General features: G+C 47.9%; 1 protein-coding gene across 1 annotated transcript in view; it reads left to right on the top strand.

Moving 5' to 3' along the window:
* Window positions 1-13,062, top strand: part of dnaaf6 (dynein axonemal assembly factor 6) — a 306,696-nt gene that overhangs the window by 12,548 nt on the left and 281,086 nt on the right. The window lies entirely within an intron of this gene.

Below are 13,062 nucleotides of genomic sequence, written 5' to 3'. Positions count from 1 at the left end.
ATCCAAACTCACGTTTTTGGGTAACCAGGGGTGGGATTCTCTGACACCCCGCCCCGAATTCTACGGCGCCGGTTTTTGGGTGGGGGCGGGGATCGCCCGCGCCGGTTGGGGGCCGTTGGCAGCGCCCCCTCCCGGCGATCCTCCGAGCCCCAATGGGCCGAGCGGTCGCCCGTTTTTGGCCAGTCCCGCTTGTGTGGATTAGACAAGGTCCATACCGGCGGGACCTGGCTTTGAGGGTTGCTTGCAGAGTCCTCGAGGGGGGGGGGGGGGCGCAGGAGGATCCGGCCCCGGGGGAGGCCCCCATGGTGGCCTGGCTCGCAATCGGGGCCCACCGATCTGCGGGCAGGCCTGTGCCGTGGGGGCACTCTTTCCCTCTGCGCCGGCCTGTGTAAGGCTCCCGATGGCCGGCACGGAGAAGAACCCCTGTGCATGCACAGGAAACACGCCAGCGGTTCTGCGCATACGCCAGAACACGCTGGTGGTCCTGCGCATGCGCCAACTCGCGCCGGCCGGCGGAGGCACTTTGGCGGCAGTTGGGTGGCGCCAATCCCTTCAGCACCGACCTAGCCGCCGGAAGTGCGGAGGATTCCGCACCTTCCGGGCGGCCCAACGCCGGAATGGTTCCCGTCACTCTTTGGCGCCGGTAGGTGCTGCCCCGCCGATTCCGGGAGAATCCCAACCCAGATTTCAGCTCAAGGTGTGCAGCCAGACACCAAGACGGTTGCAGCAATCAACAAAATGTCCTCCCCCAAGGACAAGAAAGCGGTTCTCAGACTTCTCGGCATGGTGAACCTTCTGGGAAAGTTCATTCCGAACTTATCATCAAGAACAACAGCTCTCAGACAGCTGAGAAGAAAAAAATTTTGATTCACATGGACATAAGAACACGAAAAGGAGTGGTCTGATTTAAAGACAGCATTCACAACAGCACCAGTTCTGTCATTCTTTAATCCAGTGAGTGAAACTAATATGTCAACGGATGCAAGCAAGGATGGCATAGGAGCTCTGCTACTTCAGAAACCATCTGATGGGCAATGGCAACCCATAGCCTATGCGTCAAGAGCGATGACTCCGACTGAATAGCGCTATGCACAAATCGAAAAAGAATGTTTCGGTCTCCTCATTGGAATGGAGAAGTTCCAGGACCATGTACACGGGTTACCTACGTTTACCATAAAAACAGATCATCGTCCTCTTATGTCCATCATCAAGAAAAATTTGAATGTCAATGAGACTTCAGCCCATAATACTGAACTTTCAATGTTATGATATTAATAATAACCCTTATTGTCACAAGTAGCCTTACTTTAACATTGCAATGAAGTTGCTGTGAATAGCCCCTAGAAGCAGAACAAGCAAACTCAACAGCATTCCTACTGCAGGATACCTAGGGATCTATCAACGCTAGAACCAGGAGATAATGTGCGGGTACAGATTTCAACTGGAGGATGGTCCTGCATGGCAAGTGTGATTGGCCAAGCAGCTCCACGCTCATATGTCATTCTGACAAGTGAAGGTTCTATCCTACAAAGAAATCGTTGAGCGCTTCTCAAAGTGAAGACAGCTCAACCTGTATTTCCACGCATAAAGTTTGACACAGAACTACTCAAGTCAACTACTACAACTTCTACAGCTCAACAGCGAGATGTTTTCACAGAACAGACAAAGACATCTGCTGAAAGACTACAATTAAGAAGATCCACTCGCATCAGAAAGCAGCTGGACAGACTCATGAACTGTAAAGAAAACAAAATTGTTAACAATTAACAATAATCATTCACATGTATAGAGCATACATTGCTTACCATGTATATATGTTTGTGCAGTCTCCAAACATCTTCAAAGGAAGGGGAATGTAACAAGATGGATATTGTATGGCGGATAAAGGGTTAATAATTTCATGTACATACTTCTTACCACCAGATGGTGATCAGGATCTGTCACATATATATCAAGTGATGACCCTTGTTTCTAAGAGAAGGTGTTTAGGCATGAGATAGAGTAGTTGTGTATTTGAGAATTCTGCAGTTAGAGTTATAGCACAGTTTATTTTAGCAACCGTAAACTTAGGAATATGTTCAAATCTTATTTCAATAGTGTTAATAAATTAACTTTTTAAATTTACTTGCTTGATGTTCTTTGTTGAACATTACGCATTCAAGACATCCATAGAACATCACATTGGTGGCTTTTGTTCTCACTATAATGTTTGTACATGATTTAACTTGGGCATAAAGAATGCAATGCTAATATTTTTTGATGTCAAAGGTATGGCAAGCTGCCAAGTAGCAAAGAAGGACTATGAAGGAATGTTCAATCTCGGTTCTGTACACATGTCCTACCGAAGGGTTTGAATGGCCTTCAATAAAACGATACTGCACAGAGGTGATCTCGAGTTGGTTATGTACATTATCAAGAAGTCTTTTTATTTAAATAACTGCCAAGCCTGATGTTTGCTCTAAATATATTGTACTCATCCACGAGTTTATACATCTTTCAATACCGTAAAGACATTGTGCATGTGTGCACTCTGCTCTGCTTTTATCCTACCTGATTCACACTTCCACAAACAAGCCGCGATTGTATTTCTGTTCAACTTGGAAGCTGTTCTCCGCTTCCTCTTTGTGCCCACAACTGTTGCTATTCTCTGCTGCTGCTTCTTGTCCACAACGTTTTTCGTCCTTCTCAGCCTTCTTGTCCCTACAAACACTGCTATGCCTCGGGATCTCCTCATGCCAACAAAAACTGCCATCCCCCGCTGTTTCTTGCGCATGCAGACCAGGAAATTGTCTGTTTTATTGCCCATATGCATTCTCGGTTTTATTTTGTTAACAAACGTCACCATCCTCCCTGATCTCTTTTTCATCCTTTTCACCGTTGCCACCATCTTGAAACAATGCACACAAAATGAATGGATTGTTCTCAATAACAAAAATATTTGACATCGACCAACCAAAACCCGAAAAGCATGGCTCTAAGAGACATTTGTTACGATACAGGACACTTCTCTTAACTCATATTTACAGAGAGGGATGAAGAAATTCTACAATGTGGTTAATTTGCTCCTTTGCAGAATATTCAGTCTGATGGGTTAAAAATGGAGCCCAACTCAAGCATATGTGTTCTAATTTTTTTCCGGATTAATGCTACTAACTAAACATCTGGCTGTGATATTCAGAACAGTTTGGGGGAGAGGCGATTATGGAGGTTAATCTGGACCTTTGTGATAATTAATCTGCCACCCAAATTACTTCCCATTGACATCCATTCTACTACTGCCCATGATACACCATGATATACTGATGCATTGCAGGTTTAATTTTAAACATAATTTTTTGCATTCCATTCTTATCCTTGCAAGCATTAAAACGTTCTGCTTGGGTCTTCCGGTGGCAGCCATGGAGTAAACGGTCGCACATTCAGCAGCTCTCCCCCTTAGTGTTTTTTTTAATGGTGTTTAAGCCGCATTTTTCAGAACATTTCTCAACATAAGTTGATAGAAGTGAGGAAAAGGAGGTGACCCTAAATTTATCGAATCGTATCCAAATAAGAGTCGAAAAATGAGAAACCAAAAGATGAGTGAAAGCAAGAATCAGAGGTCATCGAGCTCAATGGTAACAAGACAAAATGTGTCCACGCCAGCTCACTGGTCGATGGAGCAATGGGTCGAGTACCTGGATGAGAAGTTCGCCCGGCATCGCAAGGAGTGCACAGAAGACGTAACCCAGATGATAGCCTTGATTAAGGGGGTGGTTGACCGGATGGAGGAGAAAATGACGACCCAGGGACAGGAGATTCAAAAGTTGCAGGAGCTGGCGACTGAACGAGAGGAGGAGTCCACTGCAATGGCTTTGGAAATTAGCATACTACAGGACAACCAGAAAGGACTGCTAGATAAAGTAGAAGACTTGGAGAACCAGTCTCGCAGGCAAAATATCCGAATCGTCGGGCCGCCAGAGGGAAAGGAGGGATCAGATGCGGGAGGGCTTGTGGGGAAGATGTTGCAGGAGATGGTCGGGGCCGATGTGTTTGACAAGCCGCACATAAGCCCCAGGGTCGTGAGCCCCCGAGGGCAATGGTGATGAGGCTATATCGATTCCACAACAAGGAGCGTATCATGAAGTGGGCCAGGCAGACGAAACGGTACATGTGGGAAGAATCAGAGATCTGGGTGTCCAAGACTGGGGACCAGAACTCGCAAAGAGGAGAGCAAGTTTCAACAAAGTTAAGGCGGCCCTGTTTGAGAAAGACATTAAATTTGGACTGTTATATCCGGCGTGTTTTTGGGTGACCTAAAGAGGTGGTTACTTTCATGAAAGACAATAATTTGGCTTCAGGACTCTTAAATTCTAACTGTGGTGGGCTGAGTTTGAGGGAAGGGAGGGAGTGGCGGGCATGAGAGAAAAATGGTTCTGTGTTCTGCTTAGTCTTGTTTAAAATTTCTGTGAATTAAGTTGCGATGTTTGGGAAGAAAAGGGTTTGGGTGTTTTATTTTTTTTAAATGTTTTTCTCTCTTTTCTTTTCTCTCGTCTTGTATAATTTGATTTTGATTTATTCTCTGTGACAAAGATTTTTTTTAAATAACTTTAGAGTACCCAATTCATTTTTTCCAATTGAGGGGCAATTTAGCATTGCCAATCCACCTAACCTGCACATCTTTGGGTTGTGGGGGCGAAACCCACACAAACACGGGGTTTCATTAAGCAAGCAGAGGGCAGCAGAGCAGAGCTGCTGATTAGCTGTTGCGGGGAAAATTTGCATCAGTGCATTGCGGTCACTGTATCCAGAACGTGTACCTGAGCAAGACACCCTTCGTGTTCAAGTGAAGGCAAGCATCCACCAGAGAGCAGCAGAGCAGAGCTGCTGATTGGCTGTTGCGGGGAAAATTTGCATCAGTGCATTGCGGTCACTGTATGTAGAAGGTTGTTTGTGGAGGAGCTGTTGTCAAGTGACAGTTAAACCCCAAACACTTCTTTAGTGTTTCCCTCCGTACCTCCTCCTCTAACCAAAAAAAAACAATCACTGTAAGGATCCCAGACGAGTAAAGATCAAGAGGGAGACTCGAGGGCAGGTAGAAGTAGAAAGAAGTTGAAACGTGACATCACAGCCTGCAGGTAAGTGATTGGCTGGTGACTGGTAAGTAATTTTTCTTTTCTCTGAGGTGTTCTCGTGCGAGGCGCAGTGGTTGCTGAGTGAGTGCTTCCTGAGAAGGGGAGTAAATTTTTTTTTAAACTTACTGTTGTTAGTTTCCAGCTGAATCCGGTCAGAGTGAGGACAGAGTGACTTCTGGGTAAGTAGTAAAGATTTAAATTGTTTGCGCGGGCCCATAACAGCTGATTGCTGTCCTCATGCGGGGTGCATTGGTTGCTGAGTGAGTGCTTGCTGAGAAGGGGAGTAAATTTAAAAAAAACTTAATGTTGGGAGTTTCCAGCTGAATCCGGTCAGAGTGAGGATGGAGTGACTGCTGGGTAAGTCGTAAACATTTACATTTTTTGCGCAGGCCCACAGCAGATGATTGCTGTTCTCATGCGGGGTGCAGTGATTGCTGGTTAACTGTTTTATTTTTACCTGTATTTAAGTTGGACGGTTCCTAAACCCTAGACTCTACACTTGGAGTGTCCCCCACCCTTTCACCTCCTCTAAGCGAAGGGGTAGAGTGAATAACAGGTAAGCTCTTTCTTTCTTTTTCTTGTTTTATCTAGAAGGCAGGGAAGACGGTGCAATGTTCCTCCTGCAGAATGTTTGAGGTGAGGGATGCCGTCAGTGTCCCTGCTGATTTCACCTGTGGGAAGTGCACCCATCTCCAGCTCCTCAGAAACCGCGTAAGGGAACTGGAACTGGATGAGCTTCGGATCATTCGGAAGGCAGAGGTGGTCATAGATAGTAGTTTCAGGGATGTAGTTACTACGAAGAATCAAGATAGATGGGTGACGGTGAGAGGGGCTGGGAAGCAGTCAGTGCAGGAATCCTCTGTGGTTGTTTCCGTCAGTACAGCTTTGGATACTGTTGAAGGGGACGACCTACCAGGGATAAGCCACAGTGAACGGATCTCCAGCACTGAGTCCGTCCCTGTGGCTCAGAAGGGAAGGAGGGAGGGCAGGAGAGCAATAGTTATTGGGGACTCGATAGTTAGAGGGACAGATAGACGGTTCTGTGGCAACAAAAGAGACTCCCGGATAGTATGTTGCCATCCGGGTGCCAGGGTCCGTGACGTCTCAGACTGTGTTTTCAGAATCCTTAAGGGGGAGGGGGACCAGTCACAAGTCGTGGTACACATCGGTGCCAACGACATAGATAAGAGAAGGGACGGGGATTTAAAACAGGAATTTAGGGAGCTTGGGTGGAAGCTGAGAGCCAGGACAAACCATATTGTCATCTCTGGTTTGTTGCCGGTGCCACGTGCTAGCGAGTTGAGGAACAGGGAGAGAGTGCAGATAAACACGTGGCTGCAGGGATGGTGTAGGAGGGAGGGTTTCAGGTACCTGGATAATTGGAGCACATTCTGGGGAAGGTGGGACCTGTACAGACTGGACGGTTTGCACCTGAACCGTCTGGTACCAATATCCTGGGAGGGAAATTTGCTACGGCTTTTCGGGGGGGTTTAAACTACTTTGTCAGGGGGATGGGTAAAGGAGCTGTAGTCCAGAAACCAGTGTTGAGAGTAGTGAGGTACTGAGGAGGGTATCAAGGTCGCAGGAATGTACCGGCAGACAGAAAGGTGGGTTGAAGTGTGTCTACTTCAATGCAAGGAGCATCCGGAATAAGGTCGGTGAACTTGGAGTGTGGATTGGTACTTGGGACTACGATGTTGTGGCCATTAGGGAGGCATGGTTAGAATTGGGACAGGAATGGTTGTTGGAAGTTCCAGGGTGTAGATGTTTCAGTCAGAGTAGGGAAGGTGGTAAAAGAGGTGGAGGAGTAGCATTGTTAAACAAGGATAGTTTAACGGCTGCAGAAAGGCAGTTCGAGGAGGATCTGCCTACTGAGGTAATATGGGCTGAAGTTAGAAATAGGAAAGTAGCGGTCACGTTGTTAGGAGTTTTCTATAGGCCCCCAAATAGTAATAGAGATGTGGAGGAAGAAATTGCAAAACAGATTATGGATAGGTGTGGAGGTCTCAGGGTAGTTGTCATAGGTGATATTAACTTTCCAAATATTGATTGGAACCTCTATATGTCGAACAGTTTGGATGCGGCAGTTTTTGTACCGTGTGTGCAGGAGAGTTTCCTGACACAATATGCGGATAGGTCAACAAGAGTGGGGGCCACATTGGATTTGGTACTGGGTAATGAACCTGGCCAAATGTTAGATTTGATTGTGGGAGTGCACTTTGGAGATAGTGACCACAATTCGGTGCCTTTCACTATTGCAATGGAGAGAGATAGGGCCATACAGCAAGGCAAGGCTTATCATTGGGGGAGGGATAATTATGATGTGATTAGGGAGCATAAGATGGGAACAGAAACTGTCAGGGAAAGGCACAAATGAAAAGTGGAGCTTGTTCAAGGAACAAATACTGCGTGTCCTTGATAGGTATGTCCCTGTCAGGCAGGGAGGAATGGCCGTGTGAGGGAACCATGGTTCACAAAAGAGGTTGAATGTCTTGTCAAGAGGAAAAAGGAAGCATATGTAAGGATAAGAAAACAAGGTTCAGTTGGGTCGCTTGAGGGTGACAAGGTAGCAAGGAATGAGCTAAAGTAAAGGGCTTCGGAGAGCGAGGAGGGGCATGAGAATTCCTTGGCGGGTCGGGTCAAGGAAAACCCCAAGGCTTTTTACTCTTATGTGAGAAATAAAAGAATGACCAGGGTGAGGTTAGGGCCGGTCAAGGACAGTAGTGGGAACTTGTGCATGGAGTCAGAAGAAACAGGAGAGGCGTTGAATGAATACTTTTCTTCAGTGTTCAAGGAGAGGAGCCATGTTTTTGAGAATGAGAGTGTGATACAGGCGGGTAGGCTGGAAGAGGTAGATGTTCTGAGAAAGATGTATTAGCAATTTTGAAAAACCTTAAGGTCGACAAGTCCCTTGGGCCAGATGGGATATATCCAAGGATTCTTTGGGAGGCGAGGGATGAGATTGCAGACCCTTTGGCTTTGATCTTTTGGTCCTCACTGTCCACGGGGATAGTGCCAGAGGACTGGAGAGTGGCAAATGGTGTTCCTCTGTTCAAGAAAGGGAATAGGAATGACCCTGGTAATTATAGGCCGGTTAGTCTTACTTCGGTGGTCGCTAAGTTAATGGAAAAGGTCTTGAAGGATAGGATTTATGACCATTTGGAAAGATGCAGCTTAATCCGGATAGTCAACACGGATTCGTGAAGGGTAAGTCTTGCCTCACAAATTTGATTGAATTCTTTGAGGAGGTAATTAAGTGTGAAGATGAAGGTAGAGCAGTTGATGTCATATACATGGATTTTAGTAAGGCGTTTGATAAGGTTCCCCATGGTCGGCTTATGAAGAAAGTAAGGAGGTGTGGGATAGAGGGAAATTTGGCCAATTGGATAAGTAACTGGCTATCACATACAAGACAGCACGGTAGCATTGTGGATAGCACAATTGCTTCACAGCTCCAGGGTCCCAGGTTCGATTCCGGCTTGGGTCACTCTCTGTGCGGAGTCTGCATATCCTCCCCGTGTGTGCGTGGGTATCCTCCGGGTCCTCCGGTTTCCTCCCACAGTCCAAAGATGTGCAGGTTAGGTGGATTGGCCATGATAAATTGCCCTTAGTGTCCAAAATTGGCCTTAGTGTTGGGTGGGGTTGCTGGGTTGTGAGGATAGGGTGGAGGTGTTGATCTTGGGTAGGGTGCTCTTTCCAAGAGCCGGTGCAGACTCGATGGGCCAAATGGCCTCATTCTGCACTGTAAATTCTATGAAGACAGAGGGTGGTGGTGGATGGAAAATTTTCAGACTGGAGACCAGTTACCAGTGGTGTACCACAGGGATCAGTGCTGGGTCCTCCGCTATTTGTGATTTTTGTCAATGACTTGGAGGAGGGGGCTGAAGGGTGGGTCAGTAAATTTGCTGATGACACCAAGATTGGTGGAATAGTGGATGAGGTGCAGGGCTGTTGTAGGCTGCAAAGAGACATTGATAGGATGCAGAGCTGGGCCGAAAAATGGCAGATGGAGTTTAACCCTGATAAGTGCGTGATGATTAATTTTGGTAGGGAAAATTTGAATGCAGATTACAGGGTCAACGGCAGGGTTCTGAGGAATGTGGAGGAACAGAGAGATCTTGGGGTTCATGTCCACAAATCTCTGAAGGTTGCCACTCAAGTGGATAGAGCCGTGAAGAAGGCCTATAGTGTGTTAGCGTTTATTAACAGGGAGCTTGAGTTTAAGAGCCACGGGGTTCTGCTTCAACTGGACATGACCCTGGTGAGACCACATTTGGAGTATTGTGTGCAGTTCTGGTCACCTCACTATACGAAGGATGTGGAAGCATTGGAAATGGTGCAAAGGAGATTTACCAGGATGCTGCCTGGTTTGGAGGATAGGTCTTATGAGGAAAGGTTGAGGGAGCTAGGGCTTTTCTCTTTGGAGCGGAGGAGGATGAGAGGCGACTTAATAGAGGTTTATAAGATGATAAGGGGGATAGAGACTGTTTCCTCGGGTGGATGTAGCTGTTACAAGGGGGCAGAACTATAAGATTCAGCGTGGAAGATATAGGAGGGATGTCCGAGGTAGGTTCTTTACTCAGAGAGTGGTTAGGGTGTGGAATGGACTGCCTGCTGTGATAGTGGAGTTGGACACTTTAGGAACTTGCAAGCGGTTATTGGATAGGCACATGGAGCCCACCAGAATGACAGGGAGTGGGATAGCTTGATCTTGGTTTCGGATAAAGGTCGGCACAACATCGAGGGCCGAATTTCCTGTTCTGTGCTGTACTGTTCTATGTTCTTAAACTCCACACGGACAGTGACCCAGAGCCGGGGTCGAACCTGGGACCTCGGCGCCGTGAGGCAGTAGTGCTACCCACTGCGCCACCGTGCTGCCCATTCTCTGTGACAAAGATTGGTGACTCTTGCATGCATAATTTTGATTAAGCTGCTTGAAGCTTCTTCTATTGTGTTTGATTCTCTTTGAAGGTGATGTGACTGATAAGAATTGGAGGAGGGGCAGAACCTGGTAATCTGGGTGACGGGGTGTACCGGGAGGGAGCAGCGCCTTACCGTAGAGGGGTGGATGAAGCTCTCGGTGCTCCCGGAGGCAGAGAGGCAGGTTGTCTCATGCCCATCGATCTTCACCGTCACGGTTGCGGGGCCGGGACTGATCCAGGGTGATAGAGGCGAGCTGCGGCAGATGCTGGGAGGTCCCGGGCTGGTCAGCGGTGGCGGAGGTAGCGGCAAGCGATGAAAAGTCAATCAGGGGTCCTGAGGTGCCATCCAAAATGGCGCCAAAGATGGCGGCGCCCATGGGGCGCACATAGTGGGTGGCATCAAAGATGGCGGTGCCCAAGGGTCACACGTGGTTTGCGGTGAGGAAGATGGCAGCGCCCACGGGCCGTACGTGGCTTGCGAAAGGGAAAATGGCGACGGCCCTGGGTCGCACGTGGGGGGTGTAGGAACGCCTAGAAACAGCGGCGACTGACCGGGCCTGGCAAACAGAAACAAAGTGTCCTTTCTTCCCACACCACAGGTCGCGCTCCGCGGCGGGAACCGCTGCCTGGGGTGTTTGTTTTGCCCACAAAAATAACACTTGGGGCCCCCAGAGTTGGCTGGCTGCCGCGCGGCGCAGGCTTGCGGTGAGCTGGAGACGGCAGCTGGTGGGGCCCACGAGGGTGCCGCACGGTCGGGAGGCCACTTCTAACGAATTAGCGAGCTGCCTAGTTCCCTTCCAGTAGTCGCTGGCGGACGTACGCAGACTTCATGCCCGTGACGTAAACGTCTCTAATTACAAGTGCTGGACTGCTGAAACTGCCTGGCAGTCACAGTTCCTACCTAGGATGTGCAGGGCATGCCAGAAATCGTCCAGAGACTCCCCGGGGAGTTGCTGTCTCGTGGCCAGGAGGTGCCTGGCGTATACTTGATTCACTGGTCAAACGTAATGTCCCTTCAGGAGCTCCATAGCTTCGGAGTAGGTGGGCACATCCCGGATGAGGGGAAAAATGTCAGGCCTCACCCGTGAATAGAGGACTTGGAGCTTCTGCAAGTCCGAGGGTTCTTTAGCGGCTGTTCTGAGGTAGCTTTCGAAACAGGCTAGCCAGTGGTCAAAGATGGACGTTGCGTTGGCTGCTTGAGGGCTCAGTTGCAGGCGATCAGGCTTGATGCGGAGATCCAATGTTTAAAAAATCTTGCTCAATAAATTGATGCACAGTCAATTACCACAAGACGAGAATGGTGGAATAATCGAGGCCTTATTGAGCAAGATGCTGTGCCTCCTGTAGCTGGAACCAGAATGGCTGCAGTATCGGAGAGCACACACTTTTATACGCTGCCTGCTGGGCAGAGCCAGCAGGCAGGGATTTACCATTGTACCCTTAATATACGGGCAGTGCCGTAATACATATAATATGCCACGAGTGGTGACTACCACACAGATGTTATGTCGGAAGTCCTGGAAGGATAACTCCAAGTCCAGAATTAGCAATATTTGGGGTGTAGGAAGATCCGGGAGCAAAGGGGGGGGAGGGAGGCAGATATCCTGGTCGTCTCCTCCCTGGTGGCCCGGAGAAGGATCTTGCTGCCCCCGAAATCAGGAGTGTGGGTCAGCGATATGGTAGGGTTTCTCAGTCTGGAAAAAAATCAAGTTTGCTCTAAGAGGATCCATACAGGGATTCGCAGCAGTTCATCGATTTCTTTAACAAAAACTGAACGTCAGCAGTAAGGGGGGAAAGGGAAAAAGGGGGGGGGGGGAGGAAAACAGGAGGCATGGTAATGTTAATAAGGACAGGGAATTTAGTATACGGGTAATTGGGGATAGGGTGGGAGAAGTGGGGTACGTGTTTGTTCTTATTTTAGGGTATATTTTGTGCGTCGACCCGCGCGGTTGTTTTAGAAATGTCAATATGTTAAATTGTGAAAATTACAAATGCTTCATAAAATATTTTCTAAAAAAAAACGTTCTGGTTTCAGGTGATAGTGTATTCCAACAGAAAGCAGAGGGGTTCTGTATTGTTAGCTGATCACAGTGGCTGGTGAAGGCAGTACAATTGGCTAGAAAAGAGACAGTTAAGCCAGCATTCCTACTCCTGACCATCCTTAGATTTAGAAACATCGCACCTGTCTGGATAGGCTACTGACAATCTCATGTGTACAATAGTGACAAGGGTGGTGCAGTGGTTAGCACTATTACCTCATGGCGCCGAGGTCCCGTTTCAATCCTGGCACCGGGTCACTGTCTGTGTAGAGTTTGCACATTCTCCCCGAGTCTGCGAGGATCTCACCCCCACAACCCAAACATGTGCAGGGTTGGTGGATTGGCCACGCTAAATTGCCCCTTAATTGGAAAGAAAAAAATTGGGCACTTTAAATTCAAAAAAAATACAGAGAATAGTGATTGTCTTTGGAACCGATCCACAATACAAGTTAGTGTTTTCAGGAAAATGCGAGGAAAAATGTTGGAGTTAGATATGGCCTTGGTGAGGCCACAAAATTCAGGAATCAACTCACAGCCCATCTTCTAGATGCCTTCCAATCATAGAATCTTTACAGCGTAGAAGGAAGCCAATCAGTCCATCAAGTCTGCACCCACCCTCCAAAAAAACACTCTACCTAGGCCCAATCACCAGCCCTATCCCCATAACCCCACCTAACCTTTGGACACCGAGGAAATTTAGCATGCCGATCCAACTAACCTACATAGACTGTGGGAGGAAACTGAGCACCCAGAGGAAATCCACACAGGGTGAACCTGCAAACTCCACACAGACCCAAGGCCGGAATCGAACCTCGGTCCCTGGCGCTGCGAGGCAGCAGTGCTAACCACTGTGCTGCCCCAATAATTCTGCATCTTTTCTGTGACATGAGACTAAAACAGCACACAGTATCCTTTGCACCAGATACTACCTCAACATTGAAAGAGAAGAATGACAGCCCTTAATACATACTTGCTAACTTTGGCCTTTGA

Source organism: Scyliorhinus torazame, chromosome 5, assembly GCF_047496885.1.
Source record: "Scyliorhinus torazame isolate Kashiwa2021f chromosome 5, sScyTor2.1, whole genome shotgun sequence".
NCBI classification, from domain to species: Eukaryota; Metazoa; Chordata; class Chondrichthyes; order Carcharhiniformes; family Scyliorhinidae; genus Scyliorhinus; species Scyliorhinus torazame.
This window is presented reverse-complemented; position numbering and strand designations above follow the sequence as displayed.